This window comes from Paramormyrops kingsleyae, chromosome 17 (assembly GCF_048594095.1).
Source record: "Paramormyrops kingsleyae isolate MSU_618 chromosome 17, PKINGS_0.4, whole genome shotgun sequence".
Classification (NCBI taxonomy): Eukaryota; Metazoa; Chordata; class Actinopteri; order Osteoglossiformes; family Mormyridae; genus Paramormyrops; species Paramormyrops kingsleyae.
Window position 1 is genome coordinate 18,087,174 of NC_132813.1, and position 8,984 is coordinate 18,096,157.

At 43.1% G+C, this 8,984-nt stretch overlaps 2 long non-coding RNA genes across 4 annotated transcripts; both read left to right on the plus strand.

Moving 5' to 3' along the window:
- Nucleotides 1-1,615: 1,615 nt before the first annotated feature.
- On the plus strand, nucleotides 1,616-3,226 carry LOC140579309 (uncharacterized). Of its 2 annotated transcripts, XR_011983409.1 has the most exons (3): nucleotides 1,632-1,729; nucleotides 1,872-2,030; nucleotides 2,678-3,226. It is a non-coding gene; the product is annotated as an uncharacterized lncRNA (long non-coding RNA). The 2 variants fall into 2 exon arrangements; XR_011983408.1 differs by having other exon boundaries at nucleotides 1,616-2,030.
- A 3,591-nt stretch (nucleotides 3,227-6,817) lies between these two features.
- LOC140579310 (uncharacterized) lies at nucleotides 6,818-8,572 on the plus strand. 2 transcript variants are annotated; one of them, XR_011983411.1, is made up of 3 exons: nucleotides 6,818-7,120; nucleotides 7,263-7,421; nucleotides 8,070-8,572. It is a non-coding gene; the product is annotated as an uncharacterized lncRNA (long non-coding RNA). The 2 variants fall into 2 exon arrangements; XR_011983410.1 differs by lacking the exon at nucleotides 6,818-7,120 and having other exon boundaries at nucleotides 7,193-7,421.
- Nucleotides 8,573-8,984: the final 412 nt, after the last annotated feature.

Here is an 8,984-nt window from a genome sequence, read left to right on the forward strand (position 1 = left end):
CTGACATCATGACTCCATATTGGGAGATTGGGGTGCCGATACTGGATGAGGTTAAAGCTCTTTCCTCATCATCTTGGCTCTGCCTAGGAGGAGCTGACTGGATATGAGTTGGAGAAGTCTGCGATGCACGCCACTCAATTAGTTCACGAATATCTCTCCTCAGCTGATCGTTCTCTTCCCTGAGTGTCTTCACCCATTCTGGGACACTACCAGGTGATGAGTGTTCATTTCTCTGCTGGTCATGCGCCGAGAAACTATCCGTCATATATTCTCTTGCATCAGGGTGGTGATATGATGCAGGTAATGCTCTTTGTCTGTAATGATGGCCTGTCTCATATTCGTCTAGGTAGCATGGAGGACGAATTGTTCTACGAGGCCTCCCCTGACTCAGGACAAGATCCTTTTCTCTGTCATCCATCATTACTGCTGTAAAACTTACCCTATCCGGCTCGAAGGACCATGTAGAAGAGTGTCGTTTAAAAAAAAAGGGACGCCGATTCTCTCCCGGTGGTAACCTTTACAGAGTGTCCGATCAGAACACTGGGTTTGTTTGCCTACTTTTGACAGGTTATCCTATAGTTGGATAGTAGCGCATTAACACACCACCAATAAAACAGTCCGGATACTCGTTGGGGAAATATGCAATTGTGGTTTACTGAAACAGAAATAAGAACATAGGAATCAACATATAACTACCGCTCACGGATAACATAGTTTTACAAACATTAAACAAATATAGATATTAAATTATATTAACCATTTGTATTACAAAACGCAAATAAACATACAATACTCAAAACTGAGCGGCATTAACGCGGCGAACTGCGATCAGCGCGATATGTTTATTTTAAATTACAAACGTATAAAACAATAAACATTTGCTCCGGTTACAAAGCATAGTTGCGGTACGAATGAACTGCATACTTACTCAGCATGCACGCACAACTACACCATAAACCCAACAAAACTTTGTATAACTACGTTGAACTCTGCATCCAGCCTAAAGGAAAGCGAAGAAGAGAAGAAAAAAACCAACCTGGGGTCCTGCGTGACGCCTCCAATGGCCGAAATAATGCCTGCTCAAAACACTGCACAATTAAACAAACCGCTCATTTAACAGCCTTTTCTACAGGTACTTAATAGAAAAAATGTAAATCTCTAGCTCAAAAATTCAGTGATCGAGTTATAGGTGGTAAAGCAAAAAGTGTTACAACCATACCCGGTCTCCCCTACGCATTCCCCGTACACGCGCGGCAATTCCTCGTTATAGCAGCGCAAATGCCTATTTATTTTATGTGCGTCCACGCTGTTATGAGGAAAAATTACCCTGCATTTTAACATTTATGTGGCTAATTTGTAGCTAAAATGCACAGTGATTTCTTGTCATAACAGCGCGAATGCACATAAAATAAATACTACAAGACATTGCAGCGCGTATAGCTTAAGACAGCGAATGATCGAGTTGGCGTTGGCGTGAGATTTTGAATTCGAGACAAGTCTAGACACATATATTTACATGTATATAACAGTTTTATTACCTTGCAAACCCTGCAGACTATTTACAAACTGCCCCAATGCTTTTCATGTAGGCAATTTTAGGTTTAAATGGATTAATAGATATTCGCCGTAAGATTTCTTGCTGTGAGCGTTTCAGTTTGAAAGCGTGAGTGTCACGCCAGATGCGTCAGAGTTGGCAACCCTGCTTACGGCCGAATCGGACCTACGACCGGTCAGTAGGAGCCGATCGCGGCCGAAAGTCGCCGACGACCTGCATAGGATCGTATTGTCAGTTATGGTACGAATGGGCATCCGTGACAACAGCTTGATTACTTTTGAATCACATGTGCTTCTTTTCTCAAACTTCTTTCCAGCGCTTTAACGAGTGACTGCGTTTTGAAGTCTTCTGTAAAATGGAGAGAAACGAAATTAAAGTAATCAAGATCAAAATTAAAATTATTATCAAAATTAAAATAACAAGTAAGGAAACGGAAAGGATAGATAAGACGCGGAGGAAGTGTTACATGCCGAAGGTAAAGCCCTAGATTAAGAGACTATTAGAACACTTGAATTAGAGTATAACATGCATTATGCCGAAAAAGGCATCCCTGCCGCAGAATGCATGCCGGTGTTCTGACTAGTTGAGCTTTTAGGGGTTTTTTGGGGGTTAGGGTTGGGGTTTTAGGTTTTTTTTTGAGGGTTAGGGTTTTAGGGGGGGTGGGTTTGGTGGGTTAGGGTAAGGGTTAGGGCTATCGATTAGCACTACGGTAGCCTAACTCGACAAAGTAGCTCAACTCGTTTCAGATCAGTGACCAATCGGTCATTTAGAGACAGGCATGCATTCTTCGACAGGGATGCCTTTTTTGGCATAACACTCTCTCTGCCAGTTAGCTGACCAGACCCTATGGGTGGCTCTCGTGGAAGATGGGGAAGTGCCCTTTTTAATTTTCTTTGTGTATGTATGTGTGTGTTTGTTTTAGGATGGGTAGTTGGGCTCGTGCAATATGGCGTGCTAAGGGAGGGTGCTGGATGGAATCGTATATGCTGCCGCTTAGGAGGGGGGGTGTTTCGCGTACACCGCAGTGTGAATTAGGACTATTGCTGGCTTGCTTGTGGATATACCTTTAATACCCACAGAGGTTCAATACAATATCAATAACCTCTCCTTGTCTTTAAACAGAATACTGCTGGACTAATGGGCTATGGCCGGGGACGGCGAAGCACGGACTTCGATGGCTCCAGTGACCGGCGACCTGAGAGGGGCCAGGGGCAGCCTCAGCAATCCGCCAGGAGTAATGGATTAATAATGGGCTACGGCCGGGGACGGCGTATTAATAGAGATGTCGTTTAAGTGTTGGTACTTCAGTTAGATAAGCTAAGGTAGGTAAGTTAGATAAGCTAAGGTAGGTAAGTTAGATAAGCTAAGGTAGGTAAGTTAGATAAGCTAAGGTAGGTAAGTTAGATAAGTTGACTCTCCCTGCCGGCCCCTGGAGGATGGGCTCCCCCTTTGAGTCTGGTCCCTCCCAAGGTTTCTTCCTAATAGGGAGTTTTTCCTTGCCACTGTCGCCTATGTATGGCTTACTCACTGGGGGCTTTGGGTGGGGATGCTGTAAAGCTCTTTGAGACGGTGTAATGTGATATCGTGCTATACAAAAGTAAATTTGTTTGTAGATATGCTAGGATAAGATATGCTAGGATATGAGCTTTACAATAAAACATATATACAATATTTGTGTCTTTGTTGTCTCTTTTGTGCTTTGTCTGTCTTGGTTTGAAAATCTTGCATCGTTAATTTATGTTTGGCACTCTCTCCTAAACGTCAATAAGCAGAGACAGAGGAATAGGAGGAAGGAACGGTTAAGAAAAAGAACAAACAAAAAAAGTATCAAAATAAGTGTTGCCTTATTTTAATTTCAGCTTTACTACCACCTATGAGTTAATAGCTGCCAGTGTCTGTGTTAAAAGTGTGTAAATAAGTTTAACTCCGGTATATTACTGAAAAACGCGCCAGTTTCTGCCTGCTGTCATTCGGCTAACGTATAAGCGACTCTTCTGTTGCAAATCCATCCATCCATCCATCCAAATCTCCCATTCCATAGGTGCTCTATTGAAATCTAGTGACTGTGGAGGCCATTTGAGTACAGTGAACTTATTTTCATGTTCAAGAAACCAGTCTGAGATGATATGAGCTCTGTGACATGGCACGTTACCCTGCTGCAGTAGCTATTAGAAGCTGGGTACACTGTGGTCATAAAGGGATGGACATGGTCAGCAACAATACTCAGGTAGGCTGTGGCATTTAAACATTGCTCAGTTGGCACTAAGGGCCCCAAAGTGTGCAAATAAAATTTTGCTTACACTAAATTCTGGCCCTACCATCTGGATGTTGCAGCAGTGAATTGAGACTCATCTGACCAGGCAACCTCTTTCCAGTCTTCCATTGTCTAATTTCGGTGAGCCCGTGCCCGCTGTAGCCTCAGTTTCCTGTTTGTAGCTGACAGGAGTGGCACCTGGTGTGGTCTTCCGCTGCTGTAGCCCATCAGCTTCAGAGTTGGATGTGTTGTGCATTCACAGATGCTCTTCTGCATACCTTGGTGGTAACGAGTTGTTGAGTTACTCTTGCCTTTCTATCACCTAGAGCCAGTCTGTGCCTGACCTCTGCCATCAACAAGGCATTTTTTCCCAGAGAACCACAGCTCACTGGATGTTTTTTCTTTTTCGGCCCATTCTCTGTAAACCCTAAAGATGGTGAAAATACCAGTCGATCAGCATATCCTGAAATACTCATACCAGTCCACCTAACACCAAGAACAATGTGACCTTCAAAGTCACTTAAATCCCCATTCTGGTGTTTGATATGAGCATGACTTTGATCTGCATGATTTTATACATTGTGCTGCTGACATACAGACAGGTGAACAGGTATACCTAATAGAGTGGCCAGTGAGTGTATTTCCAGTCTATCTGTTCATTTACTCTGTAGTTGGTGGTGCAATCTGCCTCACTGCTTAATGATCAGTCCAGTAACAGCACTCAGATCAACAGAGGAAGGTGCAATAGCTAAGAGGGCTGGGCTGGGTTGTAACACATCTTTAAGTGTTACAACCATCCCCTTACATACAAATAAGGACACTTTCTTGATTTTAATAATTTTACAGAATGTCTAGACAGTAGAAAAGAAAGACTGAAAGACTGACAGTATCTGGGCCCACCAAGCCTGTACTGCAGGGTTACCAAGATTCATTTGTCAGCATTGTGACCGATTAAGAACACACACACACACATTATTTTTATTTGACTTGGATGTTTTTTTTGCTCAGATGCATTGTAGTAGAGTATTGATTAAGCATACATACCATTAAGAAAATTTGTTCTAGCACACTAGTGGATATATGAGTTATGGTCAGTCTTCAAAAACTTCTTTTTGAACCATATAGCACAGTGTGGCCAGTGTTTTTGCTTCTTTTGTCTAACTGTTGCAACTTACCGCAACACGTGTTACATCCTACCCCGGTAGTGGGGCAGGTTGTAACAAAGGAGCACCACGTAGGCCTATTTGTCATGAACTCACCAGGTCTGTGATATTCTTGCAGAGGTTTGACTTGGTGCAGTTTGTAGCAAACAAATGTGGGTCCTGTAGAAAAGGCTGTTAAATGAGCGGCTTGTTTAATGAGTTACCATGATGGCGTTCAGGAGTCACATGGCGAGATGACCGTCGGGACTGGTGTGCTCCATAACCAGATGAATGAAGGTACTGCTTATGTGGCAATGCAATATCCCTGACCCACTCCACAATCTCATTTACCTCTTCTCCCTCACATACTGACGGCTCTCGATGCTCCCAAGGCACTGGATTTGACTGTTGGCCTGCGTGACATGGATCCCACCGATCGCCTGACATCATGACTCCATATTGGGAGATTGGGGTGCCGATACTGGATGAGGTTGAGGCTCTTTCCTCATCATCTTGGCTCTGCCTAGGAGGAGCTGACTGGATATGAGTTGGAGAAGTCTGCGATGCACGCCACTCAATTAGTTCACGAATATCTCTCCTCAGCTGATCGTTCTCTTCCCTGAGTGTCTTCACCCATTCTGGGACACTACCAGGTGATGAGTGTTCATTTCTCTGCTGGTCATGCGCCGAGAAACTATCCGTCATATATTCTCTTGCATCAGGGTGGTGATATGATGCAGGTAATCCTCTTTGTCTGTAATGATGGCCTGTCTCATATTCGTCTAGGTAGCATGGAGGACGAATTGTTCTACGAGGCCTCCCCTGACTCAGGACAAGATCCTTTTCTCTGTCATCCATCATTACTGCTGTAAAACTTACCCTATCCGGCTCGAAGGACCATGTAGAAGAGTGTCGTTTAAAAAAAAAAGGGACGCCGATTCTCTCCCGGTGGTAACCTTTACAAAGTGTCCGATCAGAACACTGGGTTTGTTTGCCTACTTTTGACAGGTTATCCTATAGTTGGATAGTAGCGCATTAACACACCACCAATAAAACAGTCCGGATACTCGTTGGGGGATTATGCAATTGTGGTTTACTGAAACAGAAATAAAAACATAGGAATCAACATATAACTACCGCTCACGGGTAACATAGTTTTACAAACATTAAACAAATATAGATATTAAATTATATTAACCATTTGTATTACAAAACGCAAATAAACATACAATACTCAAAACTGAGCGGCATTAACGCAGCGAACTGCGATCAGCGCGATATGTTTATTTTAAATTACAAACGTATAAAACAATAAACATTTGCTCCGGTTACAAAGCATAGTTGCGGTACGAATGAACTGCAACTTACTCAGCATGCACGCACAACTACACCATAAACCAAACAAAACTTTGTATAACTACGTTGAACTCTGCATCCAGCCTAAAGGAAAGCGAAGAAGAGAAGAAAAAAACCAACCTGGGGTCCTGCGTGACGCCTCCAATGGCCGAAATAATGCCTGCTCAAAACACTGCACAATTAAACAAACCGCTCATTTAGCAGCCTTTTCTACAGGTACTTAATAGAAAAAATGTAAATCTCTAGCTCAAAAATTCAGTGATCGAGTTATAGGTGGTAAAGCAAAAAGTGTTACAACCATACCCGGTCTCCCCTACGCATTCCCCGTACACGCGCGGCAATTCCTCGTTATAGCAGCGCAAATGCCTATTTATTTTATGTGCGTCCACGCTGTTATGACGAAAAATTACCCTGCATTTTAACATTTATGTGGCTAATTTGTAGCTAAAATGCACAGTGATTTCTTGTCATAACAGCGCGAATGCACATAAAATAAGCACTACAAGACATTGCAGCGCGTATAGCTTTAGACAGCGAATGATCGAGTTGGCGTTGGCGTGAGATTTTGAATTCGAGACAAGTCTACACACATATATTTACATGTATATAACAGTTTTATTACCTTGCAAACCCTGCAGACTATTTACAAACTGCCCCAACGCTTTTCATGTAGGCAATTTTAGGTTTAAATGGATTAATAGATATTCGCCGTAAGATTTCTTGCTGTGAGCGTTTCAGTTTGAAAGCGTGAGTGTCACGCCAGATGCGTCAGAGTTGGCAACCCTGCTTACGGCCGAATCGGACCTACGACCGGTCAGTAGGAGCCGATCGCGGCCGAAAGTCGCCGACGACCTGCATAGGATCGTATTGTCAGTTATGGTACGAATGGGCATCCGTGACAACAGCTTGATTACTTTTGAATCACATGTGCTTCTTTTCTCAAACTTCTTTCCAGCGCTTTAACGAGTGACTGCGTTTTGAAGTCTTCTGTAAAATGGAGAGAAACGAAATTAAAGTAATCAAGATCAAAATTAAAATTATTATCAAAATTAAAATAACAAGTAAGGAAACGGAAAGGATAGATAAGACGCGGAGGAAGTGTTACATGCCGAAGGTAAAGCCCTAGATTAAGAGACTATTAGAACACTTGAATTAGAGTATAACATGCATTATGCCGAAAAAGGCATCCCTGCCGCAGAATGCATGCCGGTGTTCTGACTAGTTGAGCTTTTAGGGGTTTTTTGGGGGTTAGGGTTGGGGTTTTAGTTTTTTTTTTTGAGGGTTAGGGTTTTAGGGGGGGTGGGTTTGGTGGGTTAGGGTAAGGGTTAGGGCTATCGATTAGCACTACGGTAGCCTAACTCGACAAAGTAGCTCAACTCGTTTCAGATCAGTGACCAATCGGTCATTTAGAGACAGGCATGCATTCTTCGACAGGGATGCCTTTTTTGGCATAACACTCTCTCTGCCAGTTAGCTGACCAGACCCTATGGGTGGCTCTCGTGGAAGATGGGGAATTGCCCTTTTTAATTTTCTTTGTGTATGTATGTGTGTGTTTGTTTTAGGATGGGTAGTTGGGCTCGTGCAATATGGCGTGCTAAGGGAGGGTGCTGGATGGAATCGTATATGCTGCCGCTTAGGAGGGGGGGTGTTTCGCGTACACCACAGTGTGAATTAGGACTATTGCTGGCTTGCTTGTGGATATACCTTTAATACCCACAGAGGTTCAATACAATATCAATAACCTCTCCTTGTCTTTAAACAGAATACTGCTGGACTAATGGGCTATGGCCGGGGACGGCGAAGCACGGACTTCGATGGCTCCAGTGACCGGCGACCTGAGAGGGGCCAGGGGCAGCCTCAGCAATCCGCCAGGAGTAATGGATTAATAATGGGCTACGGCCGGGGACGGCGTATTAATAGAGATGTCGTTTAAGTGTTGGTACTTCAGTTAGATAAGCTAAGGTAGGTAAGTTAGATAAGCTAAGGTAGGTAAGTTAGATAAGTTGACTCTCCCTGCCGGCCCCTGGAGGATGGGCTCCCCCTTTGAGTCTGGTCCCTCCCAAGGTTTCTTCCTAATAGGGAGTTTTTCCTTGCCACTGTCGCCTATGTATGGCTTACTCACTGGGGGCTTTGGGTGGGGATGCTGTAAAGCTCTTTGAGACGGTGTAATGTGATATCGTGCTATACAAAAGTAAATTTGTTTGTAGATATGCTAGGATAAGATATGCTAGGATATGAGCTTTACAATAAAACATATATACAATATTTGTGTCTTTGTTGTCTCTTTTGTGCTTTGTCTGTCTTGGTTTGAAAATCTTGCATCGTTAATTTATGTTTGGCACTCTCTCCTAAACGTCAATAAGCAGAGACAGAGGAATAGGAGGAAGGAACGGTTAAGAAAAAGAACAAACAAAAAAAGTATCAAAATAAGTGTTGCCTTATTTTAATTTCAGCTTTACTGCCACCTATGAGTTAATAGCTGCCAGTGTCTGTGTTAAAAGTGTGTAAATAAGTTTAACTCCGGTATATTACTGAAAAACGCGCCAGTTTCTGCCTGCTGTCATTCGGCTAACGTATAAGCGACTCTTCTGTTGCAAATCCATCCATCCATCCAAATCTCCCATTCCATAGGTGCTTTATTGAAATCTAGTGACTGTGGAGGCCATTTGAGTACAGT